Source organism: Sander vitreus, chromosome 18, assembly GCF_031162955.1.
Source record: "Sander vitreus isolate 19-12246 chromosome 18, sanVit1, whole genome shotgun sequence".
Classification (NCBI taxonomy): Eukaryota; Metazoa; Chordata; class Actinopteri; order Perciformes; family Percidae; genus Sander; species Sander vitreus.
This window is the reverse complement of record NC_135872.1, coordinates 7,908,493-7,915,948: the sequence shown is the minus strand read 5'-3', so window position 1 is coordinate 7,915,948 and position 7,456 is coordinate 7,908,493. Positions and strand designations below refer to the sequence as shown.

General features: G+C 38.0%; 1 pseudogene across 1 annotated transcript; it reads left to right on the top strand.

The window, feature by feature from the left end:
• The first annotated feature begins 1,092 nt into the window (after positions 1–1,092).
• Positions 1,093–7,136, top strand: LOC144533397 (adenylate kinase 7-like; annotated as a pseudogene). The gene is made up of 18 exons (XR_013503430.1): positions 1,093–1,263; positions 1,368–1,520; positions 1,653–1,767; positions 1,862–1,956; positions 2,037–2,147; positions 2,336–2,419; positions 2,520–2,608; positions 2,696–2,786; positions 3,044–3,121; positions 3,517–3,666; positions 4,118–4,246; positions 4,372–4,477; positions 4,912–5,040; positions 5,125–5,191; positions 5,363–5,560; positions 6,006–6,223; positions 6,345–6,503; positions 6,604–7,136. The product of XR_013503430.1 is annotated as an adenylate kinase 7-like (transcript).
• Positions 7,137–7,456: the final 320 nt, after the last annotated feature.

Sequence of the window (7,456 nt, the reverse complement as noted above, 5' to 3'; positions counted from 1 at the left end):
CTTGACTTCTCTTGTTTGGAATACGCGACCCAGCATCCCTTGATATTTCAGAAATTACAGGAGTTTGGCTTAATGGAGCACATTGATTTAAAAAAAAGAACTGGTTAATTCAAATTTAGAGGTTTACTATACACGGTGATAAGCAACCAATCATCCATGAAGCAGTTAACGTCAGCATTACTGTGCTTTGAATAAATGACAGGGTGTGTTTTACTGAGTGCTGAGACCTGTGTAGAGCAGACACCATCAAACACTGCCAGCAGTTTCCCAGATAAAGTCAGCTCTATAAATATATGGGGTGCTTTAAAAGTTTCCATGTCAGCGCCTCATTGTCCATGATGGGCTATAAAGGCCTACAGGTGTGTGTGTGTGTGTGTGTGTGTGTGTGTGTGTGTGTGTGTGTGTGTGTGTGTGTGTGTGCGCGCACATAGGAATAGTGACAAAAGTGTGGAATGTAACTGAGTACTGCACTTAATTACAATTTTGAGGTACTTTACTTGAGTATTTCCATGTTATGCAACTTTATACTTCTACTCCACTACTTTTTGTTTGATAACTTTAGTCACTAGTTAAATGGTGCAATAAGGTCAATAACGCATATTTCATGTTTTAAGTCCACTATATCATAGGCTACAGCATCAACTGCAACATGGCAAGACAGTAACACCAATCTTCTCTGTTTTGGCTTTACATCAATGCAACAACAGCACGGAGAAACTAAAATTACCACATGAGGTGGGCAACTAAAATGTTACAATGTGCAATATTTAGTGTTGACTATAAATATTTTTTTTCTTCAATTCTTTATTGTACAAAAGTTAATGTACAAAGTTACACACAGATATACAAATATGCATTACAAAACAGGAACAAAAGAAAAGACAATACAAAAATACATTTACATTGCATAATGCTAGATCTTGACGTTAGATCTTTACTCTGCAACAGTGTGTGCGTAACGTGTCAACCCTACGCATTCTCAGCGTAGCATGTCATTGGCTGAACCGTAGCAACCGGAATGAGTCCATAGCAACGGAGCCAGAAATCAACAGTCATAACTAGCTAGCTAGCTAGACTGCTACGTTAGTGAGAGCTTTAACACACATATTTTTTGTTATTAAGTTAATATTTTCTACAAAAAGCTAAAAGCATTTACAACCGAAAATTCTCGACTCTAAAATGGGGGATACAAATAAACGAACTCGTCCGAAACGTATTTTTGTCAACGACGTCGACAGATATTCTTCCGAACACATCGCTAAGGTAACGTTGGCTAACGTTAACGTTAGATAGAGTTAAGTATATTACTAATTTTAAATGGCTTGTCATCCACTGGTTTTACAGTATTTTTCTGACCTACTTAACAGTTTTTATCGACATCATGCGTAGCCCGAGAGACCTCTGAGGAAGTCGAAACAGAAGAGACCTCCCCTCGAGGTGAACCTGCTTTCCAACTAGTGGGAACTGTGTCTCCTTCCACTAAAGATGAAAAACAAAGTTTTCTACTTGAACAGTACACGGTGAGTCAGGCATGGCTACTTTGACCTGTGTGTGGACGCAGGGACTATAACAACTTTATATAAATTATGTTTATTTCTGGACAATGCAAACTACAGACTTATGTGTGATTGGGTATATGGTCTCTTTTGTAGTCACCAACTCGAGACGAGCTTCTTGGGCACCTGCTGGAGTGTGACGTAGTGGTGTACAACATCTCAGAAAGTGCTACACAACAGCAGATTGAAGACGCAACATGGGCAATCACAGGTAATTGGGATTAAGTAGGTTTACTATTCAGCGGACTGGATTAAGTATGATCTTCTTTATCATACTTGTACTCCCCCCCTTCTTTTACAAACAGCCCTTCATGACAAGATGGAGAACTTCAAGTCTCGGAAAATTTTCATTTTAGTCTCAAGCGTGATGACCTGGGCCATGACCAAGCCACAGAATCCGGTGAGCCTGTAGGAAAACGTAGGCAAACTTGTCCTGTGAATATTTAACACAACCAATGTGATTATAATTTCTATCTTCAGGAAGAAACAGATGTTATGCTAACAGAGGAAGAGTTCAGAAGAAAAAGGCCGCATCCCAGTTTCAAAAACCACAATAATCTCGAGAAACTTGTGCTCAAACTGGGTAGAGTTGTAAGTACATTATTGGGATGAAAAGTTCAACATACACAAACATATTCTAATAGCATGGTAGCACTTACACGATGTAATTATTTTTGTCCCAACTTCAGCAATGGGAAAAATAAATGTAACTATGAAAATACAACTGGAAAAATGCCTTTTAAACCCTATGGATTCTGTGTGATTTTCTAATCTTACAGAAAAAGAACAAGCTTACTGGATATGTTATAGGCTCTGGTATTCAGTACGGAAAGGGAGAGAACCTCTTTCACTACTTTTTCAAGGTAGATTTTAATGTGATCTCTATACTGTATGTCTGTGTGCACTGCATGCCTGATTTGCAATATCATCTACTGTGAAATGTTTTTTTGTATTTTGAAACAGGTGGCTTGGTTGATGCAGTTTCCAAAAGTTCCTCTCTTTGGACAGGGCACAAATCACATCCCCATGATTCACGTATACGACCTTGGAGGGTGGTTTAATTTAACATACTCCTATGTACATGCCGTCATTTAAGTTTTGAGATAATTACTGCAGTCTGACTTGTTTTCCTGTTTCAGAGTGATCCAAAACATCATTGAACTCAAGCCAAAGTCAAAGTACGTTCTTGCGGTTGATGACTCCAAAAACACTTTAGAGGATATTGTAAAGGTAACCTTGTTATAAACATGAATGCAGCAACACATTTAAGAAAATTGATACGGGGTTTTTGTAAAACACTATTGTGGGTCTGTCTGGTGACCCAACACTGAATTGAATCCAGATGGGGACCTTTTTACATGTCTTCTCTCCCTCTCCATGTGTTCATATCCCTCTATTGTGAACTACTGTGGGCTGCAAAGACAAAATGACAAAAGAAATGGAGATAAATTATTTTTTACATTATTTTCTGACTCTTAACCTTTCAGATGATAAGCGCTACACTTGGGCCAGGAACAATTAACAAATTATCAGAGCAGGACGCCATCTCCATGAAAGCTTTTAAGGTACAGTATGTCATTTGCTTTTCTTATTTTCAATACATTCGAATCTGGTCAGGATTATTGCAAATGGAGGATTAGGCTTTGACCCTTGTAAAAGTATCTTCAATCTGACACAACTATTCTAGGATCTAGGATGACAGCGCTGGCTCAAGACTCACAGTTTTTTTGTCTTTTGACTTTAAGTGAGAGTTGGTAACTGTCACAAATATACATTTTACAACTGGGTAAAGACACAACACACACATCTATTCATATCAGAGTTGTTTCTAGCTTTAGTGGCTCTAGATGCTTGTATGAAAACGTTGTCTGCCCTCCATGGCACATAATTGAATATTTTTCCAGTAAATATTTAATCTAAAACATACTGTGTTGATATGATGTGTCCTCTCTCAAGTCAGCCAGAAGAATTGGAGTACCTAAATATCAACCTCCGCCTGGATACTGTTATCATAAAAGACTCCTTCAGTCTCCACTGGAAGTCTGAAGCTGGGATGGTTGAAAACATGGCAAGCATTGTGGAAGAATACAGAGACACCAGGCAGCTACTTGTGAGTGTTTAAAGCTATTTAATTTTGACACTCAATTGATATTACATACACAAGACTTTAAGGCAGCCTCTGATACACTGGAAAACTTGTTCAGCAACTCTAAACGGGAAGACAATGCAAGAGTCCTCATTTTTTTATTGTTTACAGATGAGTTTTTTTTTTGTTGATACTTTTGCAACTCATTTGTACATTACGGTCCAATACAATTCTCATATTATTGCAATGTTTTTTTTTTTTTATATACATATCTGTACAATCCACCCAGTGATGTTAATAATAATAATCATGAAAAAAGCAACAACAAAAGCAAGGTAAACTAAAATTAAAATTAAAAGCGCAAATGAAAAAAGAAATATATCTAATACATATAATAAACGTGATTTTAATTTTAAAGCTTTTTTGGTACCAGATAAATGCTGCCATGATTTCTTTCCACCATTTATTTCCTTAGCCAATCAGAGTGTGCCTGGTTGGACCTCCAGCTGTGGGTAAAACCACTGTTGCAGAGAAGCTCTGCAGTCATTACAAAATACACCACATCAAGATCAAAGAAGTCGTTGAGGAAAAGATCGCACAACTGGTCAGTGGAATAAATGAAAGGATTGCATTCGCCTACCAGACTTCATTTTTTTTGTTGTAATTTGAGTTTTAATTACAAATACATACTCATAGTTGATTTGTCATGTTTCTTGTCATATGCTACAGGTGGGGATAGTTAATGAAGGGAACCCTGAGAATGTCAGTGAAGAGGAAGTGGCGGCTGCACAGAAAGAATTGGAACTCTTTAACACAAGCAGGGAAATGAATGGAGGTTAGTTAGGGAACCTCTGAATATTCTGGTTTATTGGCATTTTAAGTTGTGGTTTGGATGTTTGACTAAAGCAGCCTTTGGATTACTTCACACTTTTACGCTAATGATAATCATGATAATGATAAAAGTGAGGTAGAGACATGTTACTGCTCCACAAGCTGTCCAGAAACAGCTCTGATGTTTAATCATTGTGATGGGAAGGAAATGGTGTGTTAACTGTGACTTTTAATGCATTCTGAAAGATTTAAGTTTTCATTTAACCTTAGCTTAAGTTGTCCTAACAATCTGGGTCAGGTGGTTGTGCTTTAATCGGTCATAATATTGAGACCTTTGTGTTTGGTGTATCTGTGGTTGGATTATTGATGGGTTGTTGTTGCATATAAAGTATTTTAGTTCCTCACTCTAGGTTTTAAAAGACTGTGTTGGTCCGTTAGGTCGACTGGCTGACCATCTGGTTTTTGACATTTTGCAAAAAAAGCTAAATTCAAAGCCATGCACAAACCAAGGATTTGTTCTCGATGGCTTCCCCAAGACTTATGAGCAAGCAAAGCTGATTTTCTCCGGTAAGTTTAAGTCCATTCATTCAATTACTGTATGTTTGTTAATATTGATTACACTAATGTGGATGTGGTGCTTTTATATTTCAGATGAGGATATGGAAAACGAGGATTTGATGCCCGAAAAAACCTTTGTACAACAAGAACATCACTCCAGGTTGTTGATGACAGGCCATTTAATTCTTACAGCACAGCAGGCACTGGAAATGATACTAGGAATCATATGTAAAATAATCCTAGTCCCAGAACTTGCCAAATATACACCTGTAATAATGCAAAACATCCTGGCTGAAGCACTTTCTTATTCTACTTGTTTTATGTTTTGCAGAGCATGTTTTTGCTCTCAATGCGACAGATTATTTTCTGACGAAGAGAGTTCTGGGACTTCCACAGAGTGTGGCAGAGAAAAAGCGCTACACCCAGGAGGAATTTGTCCCTCGCCTGACAAGATACAGACAACTCAGTACGGCTGAGGAAACCCTGCTGGACTACTTCGATGAGCTTGAGATTCACCCGGAAAACATTGGTATTTTCTTCAACGACACGTAGCTCATATTAGACCACAAACGGTTATTTAAAAGGACCTCAGATGTAGAAAATGAAATTGTAGAAAAGGTAAGAGTTTGGTCATTATTAGAAGCACATTTGTGCCGGTCTGTGTTAGTTTATATGATGCGACTATGATGAATGTGCTCATGTCTGAGGCCAGAGATCTTTAACAGGGGGGCTGCGACCCCTAGGGGGTCCTTATTGTTACTGCAGGAGGGCCACCAAATTATTATTTGATCATTTTTGGATTTAGGGTGTAGTTTTTTTGTATTAAAATGTTTGAAAATATACAGTACCAGTCAAAAGTTTTAAACCCTTTCCCATTCAAGTGAATGAGAAAGCGTGGCCAAACTTTTTGATTGGTACTGTACATTAACATGACAGTTCACTTAACAGTAATTGTGTCTTGTTTTCCCCTCCAGAGGTCACCACAGGTGATTCAGAGTACACAGATGTTATCAAGAAAATCACTGAGGTGGTGGGGATTCCGAAGAATTATGGCCTGAGTCCAGAGGAGCAGGAAGAGGAGGACAGAAAGAAAGAGGAAGAGAGGAAGCAGAAAGTGGCTACAGAGGCGGCTGAGAAGAAACGCAGGAATGAAGCTGCACTGGCCGAGATGGCTGCTCAGTATGAGGAGTGGGTAAGTGTTGTATTATACACAGATGGTAGTGATATATTACCATGCCACATTGGGTACTTTGATAGATAACAATGACTGGTAAAATACTAACAGTCAATGAAATTATTTTATTTTTGATTAGCAAAAGAATTTGTCCGAGGTGAAGAGACAGGAGCACGATCTGCTGGAAGCTCACGCTCTTCCTCTGAGGAACTATCTCATGAAGAATGTGATGCCTTCACTCACTGAGGCCATGTTAGAGTGCTCCAAGATCAAACCAGAGGACCCCGTTGACTTTTTGGTATTTATACAGTAGACCTTCTACACTTAGCATAGGTGCCTCTTTGTTAAATATGAGGGAATTGAGGCAGCAGTTAATATTTAATGTTTTGTTTTTGCAGGCTGAACATCTACTGCGGAACAACCAAAAAGAATAACAAGGAAACGATCCCCATGTTTCATTTGAGGCTGTGTTTATCCTACAGTAATGTAATCAAAAGGTTTAAAAATGTAAAGGAGTGTTGCATCAGTGTTATAGGCTTATAATAAATATGAAGGAATTTGATTAGGTTGTCAAAATTTAGTTTTGGATCCTATCCTTTACGGGAGGGGGCCTTAAAGAGACAGGCGCGAGTGTTTCAGACAGAGGGTGAATACAGGGTATATTCAGACGGACAGTATGATAAAAATGTGTTTTTTTTTAAACATTAAAGCATGTACACATGTTCTAGTAGAAACGCAAAATACCAGTATAAACCTGAAAATGAGAATATGATACCTTTAAATGAATATGTACGATACAGAAAATAATCAACGTATATTTCTTGCAGGTTATGGGTTCATTTAACTTCAGCATCTAACCACAAGAGATCACTGTGCGTGCAGTTATACAGAATGTAAAAAAATCTCATGTTTCAGTTCAGCCATCCCTTTTTTTTTTAAGTCTGCTCTTTCAACACAAGGTGGTGCAGAAATTCTATCTAGAAACTACACAGCGGTATTAAAGAGACTAAAGTGTCTAAGTATTTATATTTTTCCCAATTCCACCTAAAGACCCGAGTTGTCATGTTACAAGATGCACTGAAATGCCAGTATCATGCTTTGCTTTAAAAAAATAAATTAGTCTGGCTGTGGAAAAGGGCCTTTGTTGTTGAAAAATGTGTCGTAAAATAGGAATGTTTTGCTCTGCTTGTTGTGGAAGTTAAACTGGTGTCTGGAGTTTGCTTTGTAGTTTTTTTGTTACTGACAGACAGT